The following is an 18,384-nucleotide window of genomic DNA, read 5'->3' as shown; positions in this document are numbered from 1 at the left end:
AAAAAAAAAAAAAAAAAGAAAAAAGAAAATATAATGAAGGGACCGGGCACAGTGGCTCACGCCTGTAATCCAAACACTTTGGGAGGCCAAGGTGGGTGGATCACCTGAGGTCAGGAATTCGAGACCAGCCCGGCCAACATGGTGAAACCCCGTCTCTACTAAAAATACAAAAATTAGCCAGATGTGGTGGCACCTGCCTGTAATCCCAGCTACTTGGGAGGCTGAGGCAGGAGAATCACTTGCACCTGGGAGGTGGAGGTTTCAGTGAGCTGAGATTGCGCCACTGCACTCCAGCAGAGTGCATAGGGCGACAGAGCAATACTCCGTCTCAAAAAAAAGAAAAAAAAGAAAGAAACTATAATGAAGGAAATGGCATTCAGAATATCAACAATAACAACAACAACAAAATATTGTTTTGAATAATACACCATGTTTATGTAAAATGTTAACATTCGGGAAAGCTGGGTGAAGGGTATACGAATACTCTCTAAACTATCTTTGCAAATTTTGTAAATCTTAAATCACTTCAAAATAAAAAGTTTATTAAAACAAAACAAGAACGTAAACAAACAAGGCATAGACCGGGGAAAATAGCTATAATATATTTATCTGACCAAGGACTTATTCCAGAAAACATCAAGAATGCCTGCAAATCAATAACAAAAAGCAAAAAGCAAATTTAATGTACAAAAGACTTAAACCAGACACACACACACATACACACACTCCAAATAACTAATAAATATGCGAAAAGGTGCTGAACATCACTAGTCATTGGGGAAGTGTAAGTTAAAACCAGAATGAAATAACACTATACAAACAATGGCTAATATTAAAAAGAAAAGGAAAAAAATGCACTGACAATATTAAATATCAACAAAGATGTGGGCTGGACACAGTGGCTCATGCCTGTAATCCCAGCACTTTGGGAGGCTAAAGTGGGAGGATTGCTTGAGCCCAGTAGTTTGAGACCAGCCTGAGCAACATAGCAGGACCCTGTCTCTAAAAAAAAAATAATAATAATAATAGCTGGGTGTGGTGGTGCACACCTGTAGTCCCAACTATTTGGAAGGCTGAGGTGAGAGAAAGGTAAGAACCTGGGAGATTGAGGCTGCAGTGAGCTGTGATCAAGCCAGTGTACTCCAGCCTGAGTGACAGAGTGAGACAGTGAGACTCCATCTCAAAAAAAAAAAAAAAAAAAGATGTGGAATAAATGGAACTTGTATTCAAAAAGAATGACAATATCAAATATCAACAAAGATGTGGAGCAAATAGAATTCTAATTCATTGCTAGGGGTAGTATAAAATGGTACAACCACATCAGAAAGCTGCAAGTTGCTAATAAAGCTAAAATTTTATATTCTCAGCCGGGCATGGTGGCTCACGCCTGTAATCCCAGCACTTTGGGAGGCTGAGGCAAGTGGATCATCTGAGGTCAGGAGTTCGAGACCAGCCTGGCCAACATAGTGAAACCTCGCCTCTACTAAAAATACAAAAAATTAGTTGGGTGTGGAGGCGGACTCCTGTAATCCCAGCTACTAGGGAGGCTGAGGCAGAAGAATCACTTGAACCCAGGAGGCGGAGGTTGCAGTGAGCTGAGATGGTGCCGTTGCACTCCAGCCTAGCGACAGAGCGAGACTCCATCTCAAAAAAAAAAAATTTATATACTCTATAACCCAGCAATTTCATTCTCAGGTATTTACCCAAGAGAAATAAAACTAGTATGTCTACAAAAAGATTTGTAGAATATTCATAGCATCTTTATCATCTTTATTCATAATAGCAAAAAAGGAAATAACTCAAATGTCAATAATCAGAAGAATAAACTAATTTTGGAATATTTGCACAATGGATTACTACTCAGCCACAAAAAACAACAAACTATGGATACATGAAAAATGAATAAATCTCAAAAACATTATGTTCAGTTGAAGAAACCAAACTTTAAAAGGTACATATTCTATATTCCTTTTAAAACAGCTAAAACTGAAAGAGTGGGATGTCTGGCTTCTGAACAGGAAGTTCATAGCACCAGTGATGAGAGACAGAATTAAATATGGGTGATGTTGAGAAAGGCAAGAAGCGTTTCGTTCAGAAGTGTGCCCAAGGCCAGGCATGGTAGTTTATGCCTGCAGTCCCAGCACTTTGGGAGGCTGAAGTGGGCAGATTGCTTGGACCCAGAAGTTCATGACCAGCCTGGGCAACATGGCGAAACCCTGTCTTGATAAAAAATACAAAAATTAGCCAGGCATGGTGGTACGTGCCTATAGTCCCAGCTACTCCAGTGGCTGAGGTGGGAGGATGGCTTGAGCCCAGGAGGCAGAGGCTGTAGTGAGCCAAGATCGTGCCACTGCACTCCAGCCTGGATGATGGAGCCAGAGTTTGTCTTAAAAAAAAAAAAAAAAAAAAAAACAAAAGGTGTGCCCAGTGCCACACCATGGTAAAGTGAGGCAAGCACAAGAGTGAGACAAATCTCCATGGTCTCTTTATGCAGAAGACAGGTCAGGCCACCGAATTCTCTCACACAGATGCCAATGAGAACAGAGGCATCACCTGAGGAGAGAAGACACTGATGGAGTATTTGTAGAATCCCAAGAAGCACATCCCTGGAACAAAAATGACCATTGCCAGCACTAAGAAGAAGGCAGAAAGGACAGACTTGATAGCTTATCTCAGAAAAGCTAATAATGAGTAATAATTGCTCTCTTTATACACCAGAATTCAGATCATGAATAACCCATTATTTTTGCTGAGCAGTCCTGATTTAATCAAGACTAGCTTGTGGTTAAATGAATACATTTGAGTTTTTTTTTTATTTTAATAGTAATTCTGATTCAGTAAATGGTATCACTGTTTCCCCCTTCTAAAACTATGATTGGACTTAATTCATAGTGTTCAACTTTTCACAAAGATTGTGAATGCCATCTTAAAACCTATTGGAGATTGGCTTTATATTCAGATTTATATAACTGGCTATATGAATATATTTAAATACTGGGGAAATGTCTTCACTGTCTCAGAACCAAGCAAGACCCACCTGTGTTCTGTGTTCACATGCCTCTTAAAGGCAAGGACTGAACATAAGGTAGTGATGTCTACTTTATATTTCTGGTCTTAACTATGCCAATTTAATTAGAATTCTCTGTGTCTAAAATGGTTCCTTGGCTAGGCATGGTGGTTCATGCCTGTAATCACAGTACTTTGTTGCGGCTGAAGTGGGAGGACTGCTTGAGGCCACAAGTTGGACCACATAGAGAGACCTCGTCTGTATAAAAATTAAAAATAGCCAGGCAGGGTGGTGCATTCCTGTAGTTGTAGCTACTCAGGAGGCTGAGGTGGAAGGATGGCTTGAGCCCAGGAGGTCAAGGTTGCAGTGAGCCATGATCCTGCCATTGCCTTCAGCCTGTGTGACAGAGTGAGACCTTATCTCAAAATAAAATGATTCTTTTAACTTATTAAAAGGCATTTTATATGGCTTATATATAATATCAAATAAAGAATAGTTAATATTCTTAAAAAAAAAAAAAAAAGCCAAAACTATTCTAGAATGATAGAAATTATAACAGTGGTGGCCTGGGGGAGGATGCAGGGGTGGTGAGTAGAACTTGCAAAGGAATCAAAAATGTCCTATTTCTTGATTTGGGTGATGGTTACTATATTAGGCTATTCTTGTGTTGCTATAAAGAAATACTTGAGGCTGACTAGTTTATAAAGAAAAGAGATTTAATTGTTTCACAGTTCTGCAGGCTGCACAAGGCATGGTGCTGACATCTGCTTGGCTTCTGGGGAGGCCTCAGGGAGCTTTTACTCACGGTGGAGCACGAAGTGGAGCAAGCACATCACAGGCCAAGAACAGGAGCAAGGTTGCAGGGGGCAGTGCCACACACTTTTAAATGACCAGATCTCGGCCAGGCGCAGTGGCTCACACCTGTAATCCCAGCACTTTGGGAGGCCAAGGCAGACAGATCACCTGAGGTCAGGAGTTCAAGACCAGCCTGGCCAACATGGTGAAACCCTGTTTCTACTAAAAATACAAAAAATTAGCCAGATGTGGTAGCACGCACCTATAATCCTAGCTACTCAGAAAGCTGAGGCAGGAGAATCGCTTGAACCCAGGAGGTGGAAATTGCAGTGAGCTGAGATCACATCACTGCACTCCAGCTTGGGCAACAAGAGCAAAATTCTGTCTCAAAAAAAAAAAAAAAAAGGATCTCCTGAGACTGCACTCACTATCTTGAGAACAGCACCAAACCACGAGGGACCCTCCCCTATGACCCACACACTTCCCACCAGGCCCCACCTCCAACATTGGGGATTACATCTCAACATGAGATTTTGGGGGGACAGATATCCAAACCATATTGGTTACATGGTTGTATACATTGTCAAAACCCATCAAACTGTAGATTTAAGTTCTATGTATTTTACTATATGTAAAATTTACCTCAATTTTAAAAAATGAGAAAGTGAGGAAAGTTTATCTGAAATTTTTAGATACGATGGCCTGGAAGTGCTTCACTGCAAAGGTGACATTTGCAAGCCACGTGTGTATCTGATGGAATAGCATTCCAGGCAGAAGGAAAAACAGATGCGAGGCCCTTAAGCATCTATTCCTAGCAACTGGAGTTTCTGAGAAACAAGGAGGATGCTAATGTGACTGGAATAGGTCGAACAAGGGAAAGACAAGTACTGAGAGCTAATGGGGGATCAGATCATACAGTGTCTGGTAGGTCATGGGAAGACTCACTAAAGATTTTTATCCTCATCTTAGTCTGAAAGAAAATCACCTAAATGCCTACCAAGAATAAGGCACTGTGCACAGACAGCTTACGTAAAGCTTATGTAAGTAGCAAAACCAGGATTAGAAACCAAGTATGTCTGATTCCAAAGCTCATAATCTTAACCACTTTGCTTTACTAACTCAACATAACAATACTCAATATTTACTGAATGCATACTATCAATATGTTAGAGCTAAAAGGCTTTATATCAGAACTTCCCAATCATTTATTGTTCTAAAATGTCTTACAAGTAGTGGAATATAAAGATCTTCTGAATAAAATTTTGTATTGTATTAAAAATGTTTTGCAACCAACTAAAAATTCAGGATGGGTAAAGTTATATTTGATTCATATGGTTCTCTACATAAACTTCCTAATTATTTTGATACAGAAAACTATAAACATGACTTCACTATGTGGAACCACTTATGTTCCATAGTTTTGGTGCATAAAACTATGCACATGGCACAGTACAGTGACTCCATGAAATAGCCCCTTCTCTTGATCTTCCTGTTGAATCATTTTAGCCTATATTTTTATTTTAGTCTACATTGTTTAACATCAGTGAGGTTCTACGTTTTGCACGCATATGTAAATGACGTTTTCTATTTAATTTGCTCTAATCGCCCCATAATTTCTGTATGTATGTTTGTCATTAATAGCATTATAATCAATATCATCATTACTAATACATATGGTATTATTAGTTGTTCCTAAATAAAACATAATTTTGTAGTTTCTTGGTTGTTCTTTATTTATTTAATATTCATATATTTTTATTCTATTGCTCAATGTCTGATTTTTTTTTAAGCACAAACACATTTCTTTATTAACCAAGGGCTGATCCTAATTAATCCAACACACTTTGAAATAGCTACATGTAAAATGTTTGTGATAAAGATAATTGAACACAGTAATGAAAAAAAAAAGAAGAAACAGTATGGAGATTTGCTCATTGAACTGAGCTTGGTCATTCTTTTAGTTAATTCCTGTCCAAAGTGATGATGGAATTTTATTTCTACTTTTTTTTTTTTCATAGATCCGAGTACAGGTGACATTGTTCATGACCCAGTCCACCACTAATTTCCCATCTTTCAATTTTCTTGTTATTGTGCTTTCCTTCCCATCCCACTCCTGATGCTGAACCAATGCACCATCTGTAAAGTTGCAGACAGTCTGAGTTTTTCTGCCATCAGCTGTGGTTTCTTCAAATTTCTCTCCCAGAGTACAAGAAAACTGTGTTGTTTTCAAAGTGCTCTCAGTTTTTATGGTGAGGTTTTTGCCATCACAAGTGATGATACAGTCTGGCTTGGCCATTGCGCCCATTTTTCACAAAGCTATTCCCACTCCTGGCTCCTTCATGTATTCATCAAAGCCTTTGCTATCCACCAGGCGCCATCTTCCTTCCAGCTGCTGAACTGTGGCCATGGTGGGCGCGGGCTGGCTGACGTGCAGAGCGGGGTCGGCGTCGGCGTGGCAGCGTGCTGTCAATGTCTGATTTTTAATGCATTTTCTTATCATTACTGTATTAAGAAAATACAACTGATTTTTTTTTTTTTTTTTTGAGACAGAGTCTCACTGTCTCCCAGGCTGGAGTGCAGTGGTGTGTTCTTGGCCCACTGCAACCTCCACCTCCCAGTTCAAGCAATTCTCCTGTCTCAGCCTCCCAAGTAGCTGGAATTACAAGCATGTGTCACCATGGTTGGCTAATTTTTGTATATTTAGTAGAGACAGAGTTTCGCCATGTTGGCCAGGCTGGTCTCGGACTCCTGACCTCAAGTGATCTGCCCACCTCAGCCTCCCAAAGTGCTGGGATTACAGGCATGAGCCACCAAACCCAGCAACAATGAATTTTTGTATCAAATTTGCAAATATCCTCTAGTTTACCGGGGTGTTATACAAATGTCATTTTCTGTGTATACCATGACATGAAGGAGGTAGGAAAGCAATGCTTTAGCTATTACTTCACACTGAGTAGGTGCAGAATTCTGATAATATAAAAATCTCAGTAGCAATGGAATGCTAAAAGAATCCTACCTCTAAAAAACTACGTTTCTAAGAGATCTTTTGGGGGAGGCGGGGGCGCGGGGACAGGGTCTTGCTCAGTCACCCAGGCTGGAGTGCGGTGGTGCAATCACAGTTCATTGCAGCCCCAAACTCCCAGGCTCAGGTGATCCTCCTGCCTCAGCCTCCTGAGTAGCTGAGACTACAGAGGTATGCCACCATGCCCAGCTAATTTTTGTATTTTTGTAGAGATGGGGTTTTGCTATATTGCCCAGGCTAGTCTTGAACTCCTAAGATCAAGCAATCTGCCCACCTCAGCCTCCCAAAGTGCTGGCATTACAGGTGCTAAGAGGCTTTTAAAAAAAATAAAGAGGTCTAAATGGAGAGGTAAGCCAGGATTTCAGAAAACCAGCACAACCTAGGTAGAAGACTAAAAGCTTCTGAGTCAGACAGATGTGAGTTTAAATACCAGCATGACCTGTGATCCCTAGGTTAGGACAAATTAACTTCTTTGATTCTTCTTCCTCATCATTAAATGGAATAAACCACCTATTTGGTAGAGCTGTTGATGTAAAGATAATTTTTAAAAAGCAAAATGCATAGCAACACTTGGTATAAAGCAGCACTCAGTAAACATTACTTTTTTTTTTTTTTTTTCTCTTTTAGAGACTGTCTCACTCTGTTGCCCAGTCTGGAATTCAGTGGTGCAATCTTGGCTCAACCCCCCGGGGCACAAGCAATCTTCCTGCTTCAGCCTCCTGAGTAGCCACAACTACGGGCGACCACGCTTGGCTTTTTTTTTAGACATAGGATTTCCCTATGTCTAAAAATGCCCAGGCTGGTCTCAAACTTCTGGCCTCAAGTGATCCTCTTGCCTTGGCATCCCAAGGTGCTGGAATTACAAGCATGAGCCACTAAACCTGGCCACAGTACTCATAGTAATTTTAACATACCATGAGTTCAACTATGTTAAAATATTTGCAAAAGCTAAGATAGCCTGAGGAAGAACAAAGAGAAAAAAACAGTTAATATGTTAGGGCGGTATTTGTACTAATTGTTTTCTGTTTTAAAAAATTTTGCTGGCCGGGCATGGTGGCTCATGCCTGTAATCTCAGCATTTTGGAAGGCTGAGGCAGAAGGACTGCTTGAGCCCAGGAGTTCAAGACCTGCCTGGGCAACACAGTGAGACCACATCACTACAAAAAACTAAAAAATGAGGCAGGAGGAATGCGTGAGCCCAAGAAGTCAAGGCTGTAGTGAGCCATGATTGAACCACTGCACTCTCACCTGGGTAACAGAGTAAGATCCTGCAATGTTATCATGTTGCTTAGTAATAGATAGATATAGAGATGAATAAGCCAAATGTAAAACCAATTCTTAATAGAATCCTTAGATTAATTATCTTGGAACACGAATAATTACCCCGATGTTTCTATTAATTTGACGTTTTTGAAAGAGGAATAAAACTATAAGGCATCATCCTTCTTCAAAAGTTCTTCACAAGAATTTACAGCACATTTTGCTTCTTCTCAAAGTACTCATAATTTGCAAATAACTACATTTCCATAGATAGAAAAGAATATCAAGCAGAAATTTGATAAATAGAACATTTCATTATATCTTATTTCTTTACCATGCTTAAGGTATTCCTTTAGCTTTTTTCTAGGCCTCATATTTCTCATTTGTATTAATAAAATGGGCCAGGCACAGTGGCTCACACCTGTAATCCCAGCACTTTGGGAGGCCAAGGCAGGCATATCACTTGATGACAGGAGTTCGAGACCAGCCTGGCCAATATGCTAAAACCCGTCTCTACTAAAAATACAAAAATTAGCTAGGCATGGTGGTGTGTGCCTGTAGTCCCAGCAACTAGGTAGGCTGAGGCAGGAGAATCACTTGAACCCTCAAGGCGGAGGCTGCAGTGAGCCAAGATCGCACCACTGAACTCCAGCCTGGGCAACAAACAGAGGGAGACTCTGTCTCTAAATAAATAAATAGAATAAAATAAAATGGCACAGGTGGGCCAAATGTTGTCCTCTAATGTTCTTTTTGCTATAATATCCTGGAACTTCATAATCTTCTCATAAAACAAATGCATAATGACAGTCCTGCAACTCTGTACTTTCAAGTGGTCCTATAATACTCTTTCACCCTAGTGGTGGTCCGCAGAGCTGAAGACATTACTGTCTCTTCTCACAGAGCCAGTGGACCCAAAAGGAACTAGAAATTCACAGAAGAGATAGACAAAACGATTAATGATTTGGAAATTAAATTAAAGAATAGACATGTTTATCCTGATTAGAGAAGGCTAATGACAAGGTCTTGATTATCTTAAAATACACAAAGGTAAATGTGTAGATAATGATCAATACCCTTTTCTCCACTTTTACTATGAACAGATTAATAGGAAATGGAATCAACATGAAGTACAAGCAATATAGACCAGAATATATCTTTAAGATTATGAGTTTGTCAGTAACTGTGGGATGCCTGAGAGCAAGACACAGTTGTATGCCATCTTTGTATCCCAGTATACAACAGCATCTGGCATCCAGAAAGTGCTCAATACAAATGTGCCCCCAAAATTAATAAGAGATCATTTGTTTAAAGATTCAAACTACACACTGGACGTGGTGGCTCACGCCTGCAATTCCAGTGCTTCGGGAGGCCAAGATGGGTGGATCACTTGAGGCCAGGAGTTTGAGACCAGCCTGACCAACATGGCAAAAGCCCATCTCTACTAAAAATACAAAAATCGGCCGGGCATGATGGTGCATGCCTGTAGTCCCAGCTACTCAGGAGGCTGAGGCACAAGAATCGCCTGAGCTCAGTAGGCAGAAGTTGCAATGAGCTGAGATCGTGCCATTGCATTCCAGCCTGGGTAACAGAGGGAAACTCTGTCTCAAATATAAAAAAATAAACATTCAAACTACAGAAGTACATTACAGAGACAGGACAGAACATTTCTCTGGATATTAAGAAAAATGAAGATAATTTTGCAATAAGTTAGGTAATGAGCAGAAAAATTAAATTTATAATTATAATTTTCAAAGTTATTTCCTTATTACAAAAAAAAAAACCCCTTGGGTCTTGGTGATTCTGTCATGAAGTGGCTATACACACACAGAGCTGAAGTAAGGCAGTCTCCATTCTCAACTGAAAACTGGTGTCAATCATAAAGATGTTGCCTGCTTTAAAAAATACCTGTTAAGCACTTAGAGTTCTAGCAGTCAAATTCTCCTAATACTAGCCCTGTATGGCAATTGTGAAGTATGAATGGATGCGACTCCTCACTAGAGTCCTTGTGCGGTAGGAACTCTTCAACAGGTGAAATGATTCTCAACAGATAGAAGGAATCTTGGTCATCCTTCAGAATCACTTTCCATTACCCCTAGTGATTTATAGTAAGGTGAGTTATTCTTTTGACCTCATTTTTCATGCTATTTACTGTCAAGGACGAACAATTTAAACACGGGGAGGAAAATCAATACAAGAAGCATAATTATAAAACAGTGAAGCTGCATCCACAGGATCCAAACACAATATGTTTTGGCATATTAAAGTCACATTTCATTGCCAGACCAACCAACTTTTAAAAAAATAAAAATCACTAACTAAAAAAAGGAACCTGGTAAAATGTTGCCAAGAAGCAGGAAAAAAAAAAAAAAAGCAACCTGCCTCCTCTGAAATGCCCGCATATAAACACAACAGTACATAAAACCATACATCCCACTGTGAAATTCACATTCAATTAGAAGAGCCAATTTCTCTTAGACCTCAAAGAGCACAACAGCCAACCAACCCAATCTCCATATGAATGCCCAATGTCACTTCCATTTTCTAAGACAAGCACATCATTTGCCCACAGTTGACTGCCCAAAACTGATGTAGCTAGAATGGACACTCTTCCTATCTTCTTTCCTATAAAGCGGTCTCTTTCTTCTCCTTACATCACCAAGTTACTCTCTTTTTTTTTTTAGTTTTCTTTGGAGCCTTCCCTTTGAAGTTTTCTTTCATAACGGACCTCAAGAGTTGGCAGTTGTCTTAGGGAATAAGAAACCATATTACTGAACTGGAATTCTGAACAATATTTCAAAATAAAGGGAATAATATGCTTTGGATATTTGTTCCCTCTGAATTTCATGTTGAAATGTGATCCCCAATGTTGGAAGTGGGGCCTCACGGGAAATGTGTGGGTTACAAGAGCAGATCCCTCATAAATGGCTTGGGGTCCTTTCCATGGCAATGGGTGAGTTATTACTCTGCTAATTCATATGAGAGCTGATTGTTTAAAAGTGTATGGTACCTTCCACCTCTCTCTCTTTCTCCTGCTCTCACCATGTGATGCACCTGCTCTCCCTTTGCCTTTTGCAATGATTGTAAGCTTCCCGAGGCCCTCACCAGGGGCAGATGCTGGCTTCATGCTTCCTGTATAGCCTGCAGTACTGTGAGCCAATTAAACCTCTTTTCTTTATAAATTACCCAGTCTCGGCCGGGCGCGGTGGCTCAAGCCTGTAATCGCCAGGCACTTTGGGCAGGCCGAGACGGGGCCCCGGATCACCGAGGCTCGCAGCGAGACTGCGAGACGATCCTGGCTAAAACCGGTGAAACCCGTCCCCTAACTAAAAATCAGCAAACAAACTAGCCGGGCCGAGGTTGGCAGGGCCCCTGTAGTCGCCCAGGCTACTCGGGAGGCTGAGGCCAAGGAGACATGGCATAAACCCGGGTAGGTGGAGCTTGCAGTGAGCCTGAGATCCGGCCATTGCAACTGCCAGCCTGCGATGACAGAGCCAGACTCCCGTCTCAAAAAAAAAATAAAAATAAAAACAAAATCAAATTACCCAGTCTCAGGCATTCCTTTATAGCAACAAAAACAGACTAATACAGGGAACTTCGGTTAAGAGTTAATGGTAAAGATATGAAATGACAGCAGAAAAAATTTACTCCATTGCCAATCACTGAAAAAATTTACATATGAAGGGTACTACTAATCTCAACATTGGGCACCTTGTCAAGCCTTGCAACAGTCAATACACTAAACTCATGTTAACCATTTTATTCACAATTTACCTTTTTTTTTTTTTTGAGACAGTTTCACTCTTGTTGCCCAAGCTGGAATGCAATGGCGCAATCTTGGCACACTGCAACCTCCACCTCCCGGGTACAAGCAATTGTCCTGCCTCAGCCTCCCGAGTAGCTGGGATTACAGGTGTCCACCACCAGGTCCAGCTAAATTTTGTATTTTTAGTAGAGACAGGGTTTCACCATGTTTGCCAGACTGGTCTCGAACACCTGATCTCAGGTGATCCTCCCACCTCGGCCTCCCAAAGTGCTGTGATTACAGGTGTGAGCCACTGCACCCAGCCAATTTACATTTTTTAAGCTGATCACTGGTAACCCAATTAGAAGCTCAATACAAGGAGCTTCTTGTGATGTGATGATAACTAGAATAATTAACTAATTAATTGAATTCAGGTCTAGTCAAGACTGGCTTGAAACTTGAAAATTTTTGCAGGCCATCAATGGCCACTAAATCACAAAGAGAGATAACCTGACATTAATTGCCTTCTTATGGAAGTACATACCACCACTTAAGATGTACTCTTACCAAAAAAAGTGAACCTTAATCATCAAATCTAATCTCTAATTACTAGTTTATGGAAAACACGTGGGACAAAAGAACACATTAACATCACAAGCAAGCAGTCAGAAAAGTCTAGGTTGTAGAGAAACTCTAAAAGTACAAACAACCCAGTTTTTCAACAAATAAGGTAAGAGAAAAAATGAGGAGGAAACCATAGATTAAAATACAAATCAATCAAAACAGACCTTATTTGAATCATGACTTGAATAAACCAACTGTTAAAACACACACACACACACACACACACACACACTTGTGAACAATCACGGAAATTTAAACATTACTAAAATAAAATTTTAAGAAACAAGATTTTGACTTTAAGGTATGCTAATGAAATTTTGTTATTTTGTTTTGTTTGAGACAGAGTCTCGCTCTGTCACCCAGGCTGGAGTGCAGTGGGGCAATCTCAGCTCACTGCAACTTCTGCCTCCCCAGTTCAAGTGATTCTCCTGCCTTAGCCTCCCAAGTAGCTGGGATTACAGGCACGTGCCACCATGCCTGGCTAATTTTTTGTATTTTTAGTGGAGATGGGGTTTCACCATGTCGGCTAGGCTGGTCTCGAACTCCTGACCTCAGGTGATTCACCCGCCTTGACCTCCCAAAGTGCTAGGATTACAGGCATGAGCCACCACGCCCAGCCGATTTTTTTTTAAAGTTCTATGTTCTAGAGATATATATTGAAATATTTACAAATACAATATAAGCTGGGCACGGTGGCTCATGACTGTAATCCCAACACTTTGGGAGGGTGAGGTGGATGGATCACCTGAGGTCAGGAGTTCGTTCAAGACCAGTCTGGCCAACATGTGAAATCCTGTCTCTACTAAAAATACAAAATTAGCCAGGCATGGGGGCACATGCTTCTAATCTCAGCTACTTGGGAGGCTGAGACACCCCAGGAGGTGGAGGTTGCAGTGGGCCAAGATCGCACCATTACACTCCAGCCTGGGCAACAAGAGTGAAATTCCATCTCAAAAGAAAAAAAAAAAGTATGTGATATCTATGATTAGCTATAAAATAATCCAGTATACTGGAGATGAGGATCTACAAATGAAATAAGATTGGCCATAAGTTTATCACTTTTGAGAATTCATTATACCATTCTCTCTACTTTTGTATCTTCTATTTTGAAATATTCCACAATAAAATGCTTAAAAAAGAGAGTCACTAGACCAATAAGTCATACAGAAAAGCCAGATATATATATCATGCCAGATATATCATGAATATTTAGAACATGGCACCAAAAAATAGTTCCCCAAATTTGCATTAGATTAATATTCTAACAGATTAACACTGTATTATAACATTTAAGTATACTAAATATAAAATAATTTCTAAATTTTTGTATAAACCTATTCCATAACTACAATGAAGTAGAATATTTCATTAAAAACCACATGCAAGTCAATTTCTAATTCTGAAAACTAAGGCTTCAGCTTTTCTTTTCTTTTACTTTTTTTTTTTTTCTTTTTTTTGAGACAGAGTCTCGCTCTGTCACCCAGGCTGGAGTGCAGTGGTGCCATCTCAGCTCACTGCAACCTCCACCTCCTGGGTTCAAGCGATTCTCCTGCCTCAGCTTCCCGAGTAGCTGGGACTACAAGCGCGTGTGACCACGACTGGCTAATTTTTTGTATAATTTGTAGAGACAGGGTTTCACCGTGTTAGCCAGGATGGTCTCAATCTCCTGACCTCAAGATCTGCCTGCCTTGGCCTCCCAAAGTGCTGGGATTACAGGTGTGAGCCACCGCGCCCAGCCAAAGCTTCAGTTTTTCAATTGAACTGCCTCATGAAACAAACATAAACTCTGCATGCCTGATAAAACTTTAAGCTCCCAAATTTTACTCAAACTGGTTACAATCATCTAAGATCAGAAGTTTAAGAAACAATTTTTTAAGTTACCCTTCAAAAGCAGGAAAAACCCCAACATATTCACAGACAAAAACAAATTCAACAAATTGGTCAAGCATTCAATTAGCAATCCAAATGAGGCTTCAATTCCTTGTCCTATATGACATTCTGGGCCAAGATCTTAATCTGGATTTATTATTACTATGTTGAACCATTAAAGATTTATTAGACATCCGCCATCTCTCACCATCTTACAGTAGATATATATGTAATTCTCCTCCATAAGCATAAAATAGTCTCAAATATTGATAAATATAGTACTCCCCTGACACTCCTCAAGAGCCAGGATGCTAGAACAGAAATCGATATGTAGCCGATTTCCTATTATAAGTTATAATAGTAACCAACTATTCTAGAGACCATTCCCAAAATTCAATTTAGTTTCTAAATTGTATCTACTGCTAAGTAAAAGTAACAAGAAGCACAGAATCAGATACACAGTAGACACTCAATAAATAAAAGTAAGAGAATGGCAGAAGAAACTATTGATTGGTACTAACCTCCCTATCACTGTTCCCCCAAGGCTGCCTTCCAGTGAAAGTGCTAATGAGTGGGAAATGGGCCAAACTAGACTGAGAAGTAAAATAAACTAGATAATCAGCCATCAGTAATAGGGACATAACCTTCTTGCCCCTACTGTCAGGTTTAATATCCTAAAATATTCTTAACTCATGAATAATGAAACCACCTGAACTAGCCAGAATTCAGCTTTTAAAGTGATTTGTCATATATTTTGGGCCCTCATTTAAATTACAATTATATTGATGGACAATCTATATTTTTTCACCCAAAGTCAACAGAAAGACAAGTTATCCTTAATGCAAAAAAACTGCATATAACCTCCACAAAAGTCTTCAAAAATATATCCACTGAAAGTGCTCTTTCAAAGTTTAAATGACGAAATCCAACAGTCTTTTTACAGGCCTTCTCCTCAATTTCCTTTTACACTATTTACCATCCATTCCTTGAAATACCTCAATATCACTGTTTGTCAATTCTTCTCTGTATCAGTTTCCTATTGCTGCTGTAACAAATTACCATAAACTTAGTTGCTTAAAACAACACAAATATATTATCATAGCATTCTGGAGGTCAGAAGTCTGAAATCATGGCCAGATGCAGTGGCTCACACCTGTAATCCCACCACTTTGGGAGGCCAAGGCGGGTGGATCACCTGAGGTCAAGAGTTTGAGACCAGGCTGGCCAACAGGGCAAAACCCTGTCTCTACTAAAAATACAAAAATTAGCTGGTCATGGTGGTGAGCACCTGTAATCCCAGCTACTCAGGAGGCTGAGGCAGGAGAATCGCTTGAACCTGGGAGGAGGAGGTTGCAGTGAACCAAGATTATGCCGTTGCACTCCAGCCTGGGGGTTAAGAGCGAAATTCAGTCTCAAAAAAAAAAAAAAAAAAAAAAAAAAAGGAAGTCTGAAATCAGTCTCATTGGGCTGAGTTGTCAAATTGCTGGCAGGGCTGGTTCCTTATGCGGAGGCTCTAAGAGAAGAATCCACTTCCTTGCCTTTTTCAGCTTCTAGGGTCCACCTGCATTCCTTGGCTCACAGACCCTTCCTGGAATCCCTCCAATCTCCTGCTTCCTTCATCACATCTCCTATTCTAATTCTGCTCTCTTGCCTCCCTCTTACATGGATGCTTGTGATTATGTTGGGCTCACCTGGATAATCCAGGCTAATCTCCTTATCTCAAGATCCTTAAATTAATCACATCTCCAAAGTCTCTTTTACCATGTAAGGTAACATATTTACATGTTCTGGGGATTAGGACTTAGACATCTTTGGGGCACCATTAGTCATCCTACCACATCTTCCAACGGCTCTAACTTGAATTTCTGCATTCTCTGCCTACCAGCTGTTTGTGTTTTCTGCTCTTCTCTATATATTTTCTCCCCTTCCTCTTTCACACTCATTACTTCAACTCTCACCTTCATGCTAAAATCAAGTCTCTTGTCTCAAATATGAGAAAATTGAAGCCTAGATAGGAAAGTGACTAGCCTTGAGTCACATAGATGCCTACAGGATATTTACTTACTTATTTATTTATTTGAGACACACTCTTGCTTTGTCACCCAGGATGGAGTGCAGTGGTATGAACACAGCTCACTGCAGCTTCAACCTCCTGGGCTCAAGTGATCCTCCCACCTCAGCCTCCTATGTAACTGGGACCACATGTGTGCACCACCATACCTGGCTAATTTTTGGGGGGGGGTAGGAGAGATAGGGTCTCACCACATTGCTCAGGCTGGTCTCAAACTCCTGGTCTCCAGCAATCCTCCCACCTTGGGCTCCCAAAGTGCTGGGATTACAGACATGGGCCACCATGCCCAGCACTTATAGGAGATTTCTACTTGTACGTCTTTAGAGTACCTCACTCTAATCGTTGACTGAATACTATTTCTACCTGAATAACACAATTATTTCATAGTCACAAGCTAGAACTGTGCTACACTTTTTTCTCATCTCCATTCACTCAGCTGGTTCTCTCAACTCTGTCTCTCCATTCATTCAGAAATCCAAGTGCCACTTCAGAATCCCAAAATACTGCTTTGGTTGAGTAATGACCCTGCTCAAATCCACAAAAATTCTCTACTAAGGAGTCCATCAAGCCTCCTTGGCCTGATGTTTGATGTTCAAAGCCCTCTAGGATGTCACCCCGACTCTCTCTCATCTCTAACCCTTCAAACACATCCATTAGGATTTCCTAGTGTCCTCCGCCTACATACCACACTCATTCCTATTTATTCGCCCATGCTGCTCTATCATCCTGGACTGCCTTCCTTTGTCCTCCCACTTAGGAACACATCCTTTCCAGGGCATCATAGAATTTGGAACTCTAAAAGGAATCATTTTTTTATTTATCTGTCTCCAAACCTGACTGTTAGTTCCTTGAGGGCAGAAATTATACCACACATATACTCTAGTACAGGCTTACAATCTACCATTTAGACGTTCAATATTAGCTGTTAATTAAGAATCTAAGAAAACCTCTAAAGAGAAAAACATAGTGGACACATGTAATTAATGGCATATTATTCAAATATCAAAAACTTTACTCTAGGCCCAGCATGGTGGCTCTTGTTTGTTTAGAGACAGGGTCTCACTCTGTCGTCCAGGCTGGAATGCACTGGCATGATCATGGCTCACTGCAACTCCAGTTCATGGACTCAACCTATCCTCCTGCCTCAGCCTCCCAAGTAGCTGCAACTACAGACATGCACCAACGTGCCTGGCTAATTTTATTTTTTTGTAAAGACAGGGTTTTGCTATTGTTGCCCAGGCTGGTCTCAAACTCCTGAGCTCAAGTGGTCCTCTTGCCTCAGCCTCCATCTATTGTGTTTATAGGGACAAAATAACTGATTAATGACTGTCATGGGCTGAGGGTGGGAGGAGCTGTCTACCAAGGAGCACAAAAAATCTTGAGGGTATGGTAATGTTCTATATTTTGATTACAGTGGTGGTTCCACAACTGTATGCATTTGTCAAAACTCATAGGGTGCTGCACTACAAAGAGGGAATTTTATTGTATATAAAGTGTATCTTAATTTTAAAATATTTAAAAAGAAAAAAATAAACAACTTAGTTTTTTGTTACCAACATGACTGGTCCAACTCCTTACCTTTGGCAGAATTGTGCTTAATCCACATGTATTAACAGGTTGCTTATTTCAAAATACTCACGGAGAAGATGATTCTAAAAGCCCAAATGGTGATACATAGTTATTCAGCAGGAGTTTAAGAATTGGGGAGAGGCCAGGTGTGGTGGCTCCCACTTGTAATCCGAGCACTTTTGGAGGCCAAGAGGGGAGGATTGTTTTAGCCCAACAGCTCAAAATCAGCCCTGGCAACACAGTGAGACTCCCTTGTCTACAAAAAATTTTAGGGCCGGGCGCGGGTGGCTCAAGCCTGTAATCCCAGCACTTTGGGAGGCCGAGACGGGCGGATCACGAGGTCAGGAGATCAAGACCATCCTGGCTAACACAGTGAAACCCCGTCTCTACTAAAAAATATAAAAAAACTAGCCGGGCGAGGTGGC

General features: G+C 40.6%; 1 protein-coding gene and 1 pseudogene across 2 annotated transcripts in view; both read right to left on the bottom strand.

The window, feature by feature from the left end:
* PPP1R12B (protein phosphatase 1 regulatory subunit 12B) overlaps positions 1-18,384 on the bottom strand; it is a 245,413-nt gene that overhangs the window by 221,257 nt on the left and 5,772 nt on the right.
* Positions 5,598-6,285, bottom strand: LOC108545065 (fatty acid-binding protein, epidermal pseudogene; annotated as a pseudogene). The gene has a single exon (XR_001890024.1). The product of XR_001890024.1 is annotated as a fatty acid-binding protein, epidermal pseudogene (transcript).

This window comes from Rhinopithecus bieti, unplaced genomic scaffold (genome assembly GCF_001698545.2).
Source record: "Rhinopithecus bieti isolate Rb0 unplaced genomic scaffold, ASM169854v2 scaffold_24392, whole genome shotgun sequence".
Taxonomy (NCBI): domain Eukaryota; kingdom Metazoa; phylum Chordata; class Mammalia; order Primates; family Cercopithecidae; genus Rhinopithecus; species Rhinopithecus bieti.
Note: the sequence above shows the minus strand (reverse complement) of the source record. Positions and strands in the feature narration are given on the sequence as shown.